This window comes from Meleagris gallopavo, chromosome 3 (assembly GCF_000146605.3).
Source record: "Meleagris gallopavo isolate NT-WF06-2002-E0010 breed Aviagen turkey brand Nicholas breeding stock chromosome 3, Turkey_5.1, whole genome shotgun sequence".
Taxonomy (NCBI): domain Eukaryota; kingdom Metazoa; phylum Chordata; class Aves; order Galliformes; family Phasianidae; genus Meleagris; species Meleagris gallopavo.
This window is the reverse complement of record NC_015013.2, coordinates 10,908,297-10,917,775: the sequence shown is the minus strand read 5'-3', so window position 1 is coordinate 10,917,775 and position 9,479 is coordinate 10,908,297.

Here is a 9,479-nt window from a genome sequence, read left to right as displayed (position 1 = left end):
TGCTGGCCTTTTTTTTCTAATTAATTGAATATGGCTAAAGTATTGGTTCCCACCAGAAGTGGAACCAATGACTTAGTGGATCTCTTGCTCTTTTGGGTATGATAAACCTGATACATACATTTATGTTGTCCAGGTAATGTCATGCTTTTGCTATTTCAGAGCTAAAATGTGGTTACTGAATTCTGGAGTCTGATTTTCAACATATTTGTTCCATTTTCTAAATTCTACAGAAGCTAGTGCTACATTATGTACAATTTGGGTTGGCAGTATGAGTTGTGACATGACATATTTTCCTGAATCTGAAACCTTAGTTTAGGGCCTCCTAATTAATTACGTGAAGTTCCCTCTTCTCACGTAGCCCTGGGATAATTGGGTGGTATGGCAGCCTAAAGCCTCCGGGATGCTAAAATAATCATACATTAACCCTACAAACATATTCTTGCTTTGATGTTATCACCACTAGCTGCTAGAGGAATAATTACAGTTCCCTTGTGATCAGCTTTCGTATGATAAGTGTGATAGCAACGATAAAAAGGACGAAAAAAATTGCAAGACACTTGGCATGGTTTTAGTTTATATGAAGAGTGGACATAAATTCACAGAAACTGATGTGGAGGATGCCATGTAATGAAATCTTTTAGTACCATTTCATTACTGCAGGCAAATGGGGCTCCCAGTGGTGGGGAGCAGCCACAGGTTCTGGTTGTGGCTCACTGGCTGAGATAAGTTTATGCTGTTCCCTTTGGCAAATCATTGTCTTTTAAATTCCTCAATGCTCTGTTCAAAGTACAGCTGTGTTTCAATAATAACTTATTTCTGTATAATTCCAGTTCAGTGGTTTTTTATTACATATGCTGCTAACATTTTCACACGAGTACTCCAGCTGTACACCAGTTCTCTGCAGTCAGCACTAACCCAAAATCATGCCAGGAACTGTCTCTATTCGTTTCCCTGTTACTAAACTTTTGTAAGCTGAACTGTTATACACCACTCTCATCTTATTTTCCCTTCATTCCACTGTTGTCTTGACTCTCCAAACCTCTGTTTTTTCTTCACGTTTAGCCCCAGGTTGCTGCCACAAGGTTTTGCTGTAGCTTTTTACACACAGTATTACCCAAGCACCAAGATTTAAAAGAACTGTCCATTTCCAAATATGAAATCTTGTGCCCTCTCCTTATTTTCCAGTATGATTGGGTAATGTGGTGTTCATAGTAGAACGGGACTAACGATATCAGCTCTGTTTAATCACCACATACAAGTAGGCACGGTGTATATTTCCTCTGCTTTGCTGTGTCAGTAACCGAGCGTCTAGACCAGAAACGTCATCTGCAGATCTGTCCTTAAGATTAAGCCAAGAAGAAAGTTCAGACTGTGGTGAATTGTGTCCATTGGCTGATGGACTGAGAGTTTAGCAAAAACAAGTGTTTCTGTTGTTCAAGCCTGTGCCCAGAGAACGACAGGCTAGATCTTCTGAGGTGAATCATTCCTGCTGTTATAACAGAAACCACAGTTCAGAATGCTTCTCTTTATCTGTTTTTTATTACATGTAACTACAACCATAGCAAAGCCTCAATAAGTGTAAGTTAAAAATGAACAGGGAAAGAAAAGAAGGATTAGTTTTCAGTTTGAGACCTTTAATGCAACTTTCCAGCCATATGTGTGGGATAAGCAATTGTGGAGGACACTGGTGTCCTTCAACAGATTTTATTACATGTATTTTAATACGTGGACCGCTGCTTAGAAAACACGACAGGGAATTCATCACATTCATTTTTATGTGTATAGAATCAGGCTTTGTACCCATGTCTCTAGAGGTAGAAAGCCAGTGCTGTAATCCACTGTACTATCAGTGTTCTCCTCAGTGCTTCTCTTGGGTTGCCTTCTGTATAACACTTACTCTAGTGAAGTTAAGCTACAACCTCAGGTCTTTTCTGTTTGTTTCGATGCATTTTATGATTTTTTTTAAGGTAATTTTGCTAATCTATTCAGACTGCTGATTTGCACTCTAAGATACACTTTCAGCTACTTCTGAGAGGGAAATGACATACAGCAAACCAGCTTAATCAAACAAATCCAGTAGGACAATGTGAACTGAATACATCAGATACACAATTTTAAGAATGGAGTGCCTTAAAGTATATAATTTAATGAACTGAATTCATAAAATTTATTAGAGAAAACTTTATTTGCAGTAACCATTTAATCAAATGCAATAACCAGTGAATGTAGAAAGCCACAGCAGTCTGTTATCAGTTTGCAACAGGTTGCAGGAAAAATTTTGCATGACTGTTAGGATCTCAGGATGTTCTTACAGACACAAATCTCAAATAAATCCTTTGTTGTAGGGACCCAGACCACTGATTGCAAGCTGAAACTGTGGACTTCAAATGTCTTCTGGCCTTTCTAATCACTCTGAGTTCTCTTGAGGAAGACGCAGATGTCTGTGCACTATGCTTAGAAAACATTTCTTTCAAGATTCGAGATTTCCACTCAGTGAATCATTTCAGGTAACAGCTCTGTTATGCTCATTTTAATAATAGTGGTTTGGGGTTTTTTTCATTTTCAAGTTTCAGTTTAGATAGAGCAGAGTCCCATCTGACCACCAAAGTCATTGAAAGGGGGGAGGGGGAAAGATGTATAGTAGCATATCTACCCAATCTACCCTCTACCAAATCTTCCCTCTCTCATTAAGAGAGATCTCATCTTACTTGTATCTCACTGAAGGAAACAAGAATGTGAACTTATTATCTATAGTATAAGTTGAAGACCAAAATGAAAGAAAATTAAAAAAGTTTTGAAAATAGTTTCTTCTTGATTATCCTTTATTTAAAAAGCAAGACAATTGAATGATAAATGAAAATAAAAGTTTCAATAATATGACTCAAATCCTTTCATCCACATTTTCTTAATGTTCAGATACTTTGCAAGTACTGAGTCTTCTTTTCATGGCTAAGTATTTTCCTATATGAATGCTCCAGAAATGATTGAAACCACTTCTCTATCGTAGGCCCCTCTGGTCCACAAACTGGTGTTGCTCTGCCATGAGAAACCTTCTGCTGACAGTTTTTTGTGGTGGCTGTGAAAATAATCTCATCGTATCAGCAGAAGAATTCTTTTTACCTGTCTTAATCCTACCTCTGCTATGGGCAGTCTGATTGTACCTATGTGGGTGACTGTTTTGACAAGCATAGAGCTCTACCAGCGTAGTCACATCTTCACGTGCTGCAGCACAAGTATATCTACCCTAGTTATAATTTCCATCAGCAATATTGTGCTTTTGCCAATATGGCTTATCTTATCATTGTCTGAATGCTGATGAAAGTGTAGCTCTGCGCACATAACTGTGAACATAAGCTGCTTTTGGTAGTGTAGCTCAGTTTTAACACCAGCTGCAAATCATACCCTTTTGTACATCTGCCTCTTCTAAGTAGGCCTGCACAACTTTACAGCAGAGACCTGGCCCGAGGCAATTTTGCCTCTGGTTTAAGGAGGCACAAATTTAAGTAGGTACAAAGCACAAGGGGCCCTTTTCATGCTCATTTACGGGACAGTTTCTTCTGCTCCCCCTTGATTCTTTGTTCACTGCATCCTCTGGCCATTTTTTCCCTTTTGTTGTGTTCCTCTCTTCTCTGTCACTGCAACCTCTCCCAAGTTATATTAATCACTGCCCTTGAAAGTTGTCCTGCTTTTCCCCCCCCTGCAGGATAACTGCTCCCTTGCATACTTTCTTCATGACTGCTGCCTCACTTCCTATTTCTTCACCTCTCTGCTGCTTCCTGGCCCTGTCTGTTTTCTCCTGCTTTGTGGGCGCATCTCAAAGCACCGTCTACCGTATTTCCCCTGGGCTGGTTGGGGTTTCCTTCTTCCCCACACAGTTTTCTACTCGCAGCTTTTCAGCTATATTTAGCTATGGCATGAAGTTAAGAAAATAAAAATGTAGGCTGAAGCGATCAAGGAAAACATCCTAATGGTGGCATCTGCAAGAGTATGGACCAAGCTCCAGAGGGAAGCTGCTGAATACTCCATAATTGAGGATACTTTAAACTAAGATGGTATTGCATAGAGCTATACTGTGGCAGTCACATGGAATGAACAGCAGGTATTCTTAATTTTAGCAGGGGGTTGAACTTGATCTCCAGAGGTCCTTTCCAACCCCTATGATTCTGTGACCTGCTATAATGCCAACAGATAGTAAATAATACTTTAGGTGGATGTTGCTGCCTTCCTTCAGCTCCTGGTGTCTCTGCTGGTGCTAGAGCAGCTTTTGAACAGCTACAAAATGAATAAATGGGCATTTGTTTTGTTTGTGGGGGGTTTCAGAATCGGCTCTCAATAACAAATTGGACATAGGGAAACACACAGCTGGCTCACTACTTGCCTACACTAGGGAAAATAATCACATTTAAACTAACAATCAATTAGGTGTGAGAAGCTGGGTGGTCAATAAGATTGAAATATGTCGTGCTCACTACCAAAGCACAAACTGGGCATTAAATGTTAACTTATTTTTCCACGCGCGTGTTTTTTGCATTTCCTGGCAGCAAACACTTCTCAGCAGCAATGTAGAGTTTAAACGAAGCAGAAGTATTGCAGTGGGTGGCTTTGCTTACCGCTGTTCTTTTTTTCCCACTCCATGGGAAAGTTGTATAGCACGAGGGCTATATAACTTGTTTCTGAGGCTGTACAGTAGTGATCAGAGAACTGTTTGAGACTATAAATGTCAAACATCTGCTTGTTTGTTTGTCACGCTACAGTATGGAGCAGTTTAGGCAATAAGTAGGCTGGCCATTCCAAAATTTGCTAGGCAATTAAGTATGCACAGGTAGATTTTACTTGGTTTTATCCATGTAAAACACTCTATTTTTTAAAATCATCCTCTTTTGAGAATTTCAGTTATTAAAATTGTAATAACACTCTTTTGTGCTCCTGCTGTTCTTTTTCAGTGACAGAGATCAAGGACAGGCTATTTGCTTGCACATCACTGTAGCCTGTCTCTACAGTTACCATTTTTATATAGGAAATAAATCTTAAAGTTTCCTGAAAGAATGGGTTGCATCTTCCCCAGAAAGGATTTAGAAACATTAACTATTGCTAAAATGGCTTTGTGGAATACTTTATGCAACTTTTTATGCCCTGAAAAGAATGGCTGGGGAAGGGACTCCTTCATCAAGGTGGTCCAGTCCCGGGGCTGCTCTGCATTGCATCTGCCAGAGACTCCCACAGTGAAAGGAGAGGAGACGGGACAGCAATTGAGGCAGCCAGAGGCTCCCACCAGTCCTACAGTATGCCCTACACTCAGTGGTACATGGGGGAAAAAGCAGTCTGGGTTTCATGCTGCCTTTGTATTTCCAGATGAGTCCTCAGGCTAGAGGTGTTGTTCTTAGCTGGCTAGGTGAGTCAGCTGCAGGTCTGCTTTGCACTGCTGAAATGGCTTGAAGCAAACAGGGAGCAAACACTTCACATTCGAGCTCTTCTTTTTGCTGTGTGTTATCAGTAAAATGCCGTCTGCTGAGGATAGGACATAAAGCAGTGGGGATGGCTCTGTACCTGAGAAAACCACACTAGGATTTTGAGGAAAAGATGAGTCTTATTTCCAGTCCTGCAACTGCTATCCCGTTGAGATGTGAGGCAAACTGCTTAAACACTGTGCTACCCTGAGTTTTCTTTCACCCGCCAAAGGGTGATAGTAAGATAAATTTGCACTGAAGCAGTGGCCTTGACTTTCAGATCATCCAAATCTGCCCTTGGAGATATGGGTGGAGTGGCTGCAAGAGCAAGTTTCACTGCTCTGCCCGTATCTCCCTGGCTGCAGGATTTTCAGAGGCCAGGATAGCTGAGCATGGTGGTGCATTACATTTACCCACATATGGAAAATGGGGATGTTGTATGATATCGTGTCATCTGACAAATGCTGTGAGAGTGTCTGCTGCTGGTACTGCATGGTGTGCCATCTTGTGTTGTTTTCCTCTGCTGGAATTCATCGAGCTTAGCCTTCCAAGCATTTTGCAGGAAATATGTTTAATTGAACTTCCCACTTTTTTTTTCCTGGATAATTACCCTGCCTGTATGGTGGACACACTTGACAGTTCTGCTTTTACTCTCAAGGAGTTTTTGATTTAAGAAACCTATATTTCACTTGGAGAAGCAGCCTCTCAAAGCCAAAACAAAATCCTAAACCTAGAGGAGACCTAACAGTGGCATGTTTATTCATTTCAAGAAATACTCGGTTGAAATGTAAAGGAAATTTGAGCATTTCTTTTGGTCTTAAGGTTTATAAAGACTTATTTCTCAATGCCCTTGGGGCAGCATTCTCTGTTCCTCCAAGTACGCTTTTCCTTGTGTTAGGATGTCAGCTGAATTCTGCCTCCTGGCAGGAGCGAGGCTGTCAGGAACAGAACAGGGGCAAGGGGACGAGGAGATGTCAGTTTTGCTGCACCGGATGCTGTGCAGGCATAAGCTGGAGCAGCGGATGGGACCTCTGATACTGGTAATCTCCTCTGCAGCTGGGCAGGGAGAGGAGCTGGACTCGCCCAGCCTTTGGATGCAGCCCTGGAAGTCAGGGCCTGCTCTGACTCCTGCAGCATGTACCTTGGCTAGTAAGAACTGACTTACACATAGCTGTTTTGGCTGAGAGTGATAAGTAAGCATTGCAAGAAATTAAAGTAACTTCTCAATACTGTGATCTAAAGCAGAAGACACTGGCAATGTCTAAGAAGAGCAGAAAAAAAACTGATGTTCTAGTTAATCTTAACCTCCTCTTTTAATGCCAACATTTGCTTTGGTCTCCTCACTTTAAGACATCATTTTATCCTCAAGCTGCAGCCTTCACGTAAGCTACACATCCTGTTTGTCTTCTCTCCTTGATCACCTTTAATCACCATCTCTGATATTTGAACTGTAGGTAGGGGAAGAGTTGTCCTTTTCCTGGGACTGCAGCAGGTGATATTCCTGTCAGCAATATGGCTATGTCACCCCGTGTTTTTAATGAAACTAGTAATACAGAAAATACCATCACTGAGCAACTTCTTGTGTATGCACTGTTGTTAATGGTATTTAACAATGCAGCGTAGGAGCAGAGAGGTGTGTGAGGATGTGTAGGAGATGAAGAAAGTCTTCTTGCTCCTTATCATGTTTACCATCACTGCTGAGAATTGCTGTCACGATATCCAAAAGTGCACTCTTAGGAAAACAGCGACTTGGTACTTTGGTTGTACAAATAGAGGAGATGGGATGAAACACAGAACGCAGATGGAAGGAAACACAGAATGAAAGGGTTATCTGTATCACTTAAGCGAAGCAGTAACATTTGAGGGAGTCATTTTACTCATAAAAGTGGTTTCTATTAGGCAAAAGTTATATCTACTTTCCCTTTCGCTGGAATGAAAAAATGAAAACTTTTGCTCAAGATTTCACATGCAGTCTGAGACCGCAGTGGGTTTTGACTTCTGTAAATGGTTCATAAAAGTTCAAATGATGCATTTTAATTTCTCTTGCCCAGTGATAGCCCAGACTCAATTCCTAAGCTGTTAAAGACATAGAACTTTCGGCTCTTTCATAAACTTTGATAGTTATTGTTTTCCAGTTATTACATAACTTTTTTTAATTTACAACATTAACATAACATGCACTGATTCACTTTTCATTATTACATTTTTTTTTCTGCAAAAGAAGAGGTGCTTGTAACATAAAAATGTGTGATTTAAAAATTCATCACATCTTTTCCCCAAGCACTAAAATCCCGTTTTTCTTTCCAGCAAGAGATTTACAGTACTTGCATTATTTGCATTTCCATGCTTCTAGGGCAGATTTGAAATGCTGAAGTGAACACAGATCCAGTTTCCCTGGCCAATCCTCCTGTGCGGGGTCTGCCTGAGCACCTTGAAGGTAAGAAATGCAGAGAGGGTGGGTCAGAAACGTGACGGAGAGATGGCCTGAAGCTCTTCAAGGAGCGTTCCAGAGGCTTTAGCCACAGGTGAATTAGATGTGAGGTGCCAGCCTCTAGAGAACACCGGTTGAAACGACAGCAACATATGCAAATATCTGTGCAAACAAGGCCTGAGGTTGTGAACTCTGGGCCTAACCTAAGGCTGGTTTGTATGAATGTGCATCTGAGCTGAAACCATGGCAGTCTTCTAATGTGAACATAAACGTTCTGAGGGCCAAACTTGCAGTGGACAACTGCAGTTCAGTTCTGGGTTTAATTTGATGCCTGAAAGCAAAGATAACTCAAGTAAAGATGTGAGACACCTGCAGTGCTGTTAGATTTACTTTACACCTTTACAGCTGCAGGTTGGCAGCTGGAATAGGGATGAAAAAGGTGAAGGCACTTTGCACTGAATTTATTTTTGATGACTTCTCTTCGTTGTCTTTGTTTGTTTGTTTGTTTTCATAAAGTGAGAACCTCACAGCCAAACAATCGCACTTTCTAATGCCTACTGTCTGGTAGGGTAAGCTGCACACAGCTGTTCTGTCAGTCATCAGTTTGGCTCTGATGGATCTGCTGGCACTGAAATTTGCACACGAAGCTCACAGGTAGCACTGCACAAAGCCCAGTTGGCAGCAGTTCAGCTTGCTAACGTGGCCACAGCAAAGACCCATAAGGTAAAGCTGAAGTTCTGTCTTCTGAATACACCTGTGTGCCTTTGCAGTTTTGACATTTCCAGATCACCAGAACAGCAGATGTTTTACTTGCAGCCTGAAAGGGAGGATGGTTATCCCTGGCACAAAGCACAGCTCACGTCTTCAGTGTGGGCTATGCGTATTCCTGACAGGGTGCCTTTATGCGGGATGGGCAGAGTTAAGGCAAACTTAACACCGATGCCTCGCAGGCAAAAGAGCTGGTACTTGGGATGCCTCCCCCTCTCCATGTGAATCTCCTTGCAAACTGAGCTAGGCTACCAAGTCTCTGGCACAAGCCGCGTGCCCCCAGGCCACGCCTGGGCTCCCTTAGCACCAGCCGGTGACTTCAGGTCCCACTCCCGAATAGCAGCGCTAACAGGCCAGGCTTTATTAGCTTAGAAATAGCGTTAATAACCATTTCCTTGAAGAGAAAGCCAGCTCCTCATTGAGGCACTCCTCACAACCGGTTTTATTTGTACTTTTTTTTTTTTCCCTTATCGAGCTCTCGGGATGGAGAGTTTACACATTGTGAGTGCATAAAACTAAAGTATTTGCCACACAGCTCTGGACTGGCTTTCCAACCAGATCCCCGTGACAACCTGCCTCCATCACCTGTTGAATCTTCCAGCTCACACTGCGGTACCAGCGACAGAGAGGAGCACACCCCGCTGCGTGCACGCACTCTGTAACCAGGTGTACCGCACAGCCCCCGCTCACACACAACGCGTTCTTGGAGTGAGGTTTTGTTCAGCCTGTTCTGTTTCATCTGAGAGACTCCTGGCCCCCGCGAGGACCCAGAAACGTGCAGGATGAGCGTTCCGTGAGGTAAAAAGTTAAGAAAAAGGGGACGGAAGGCAGCC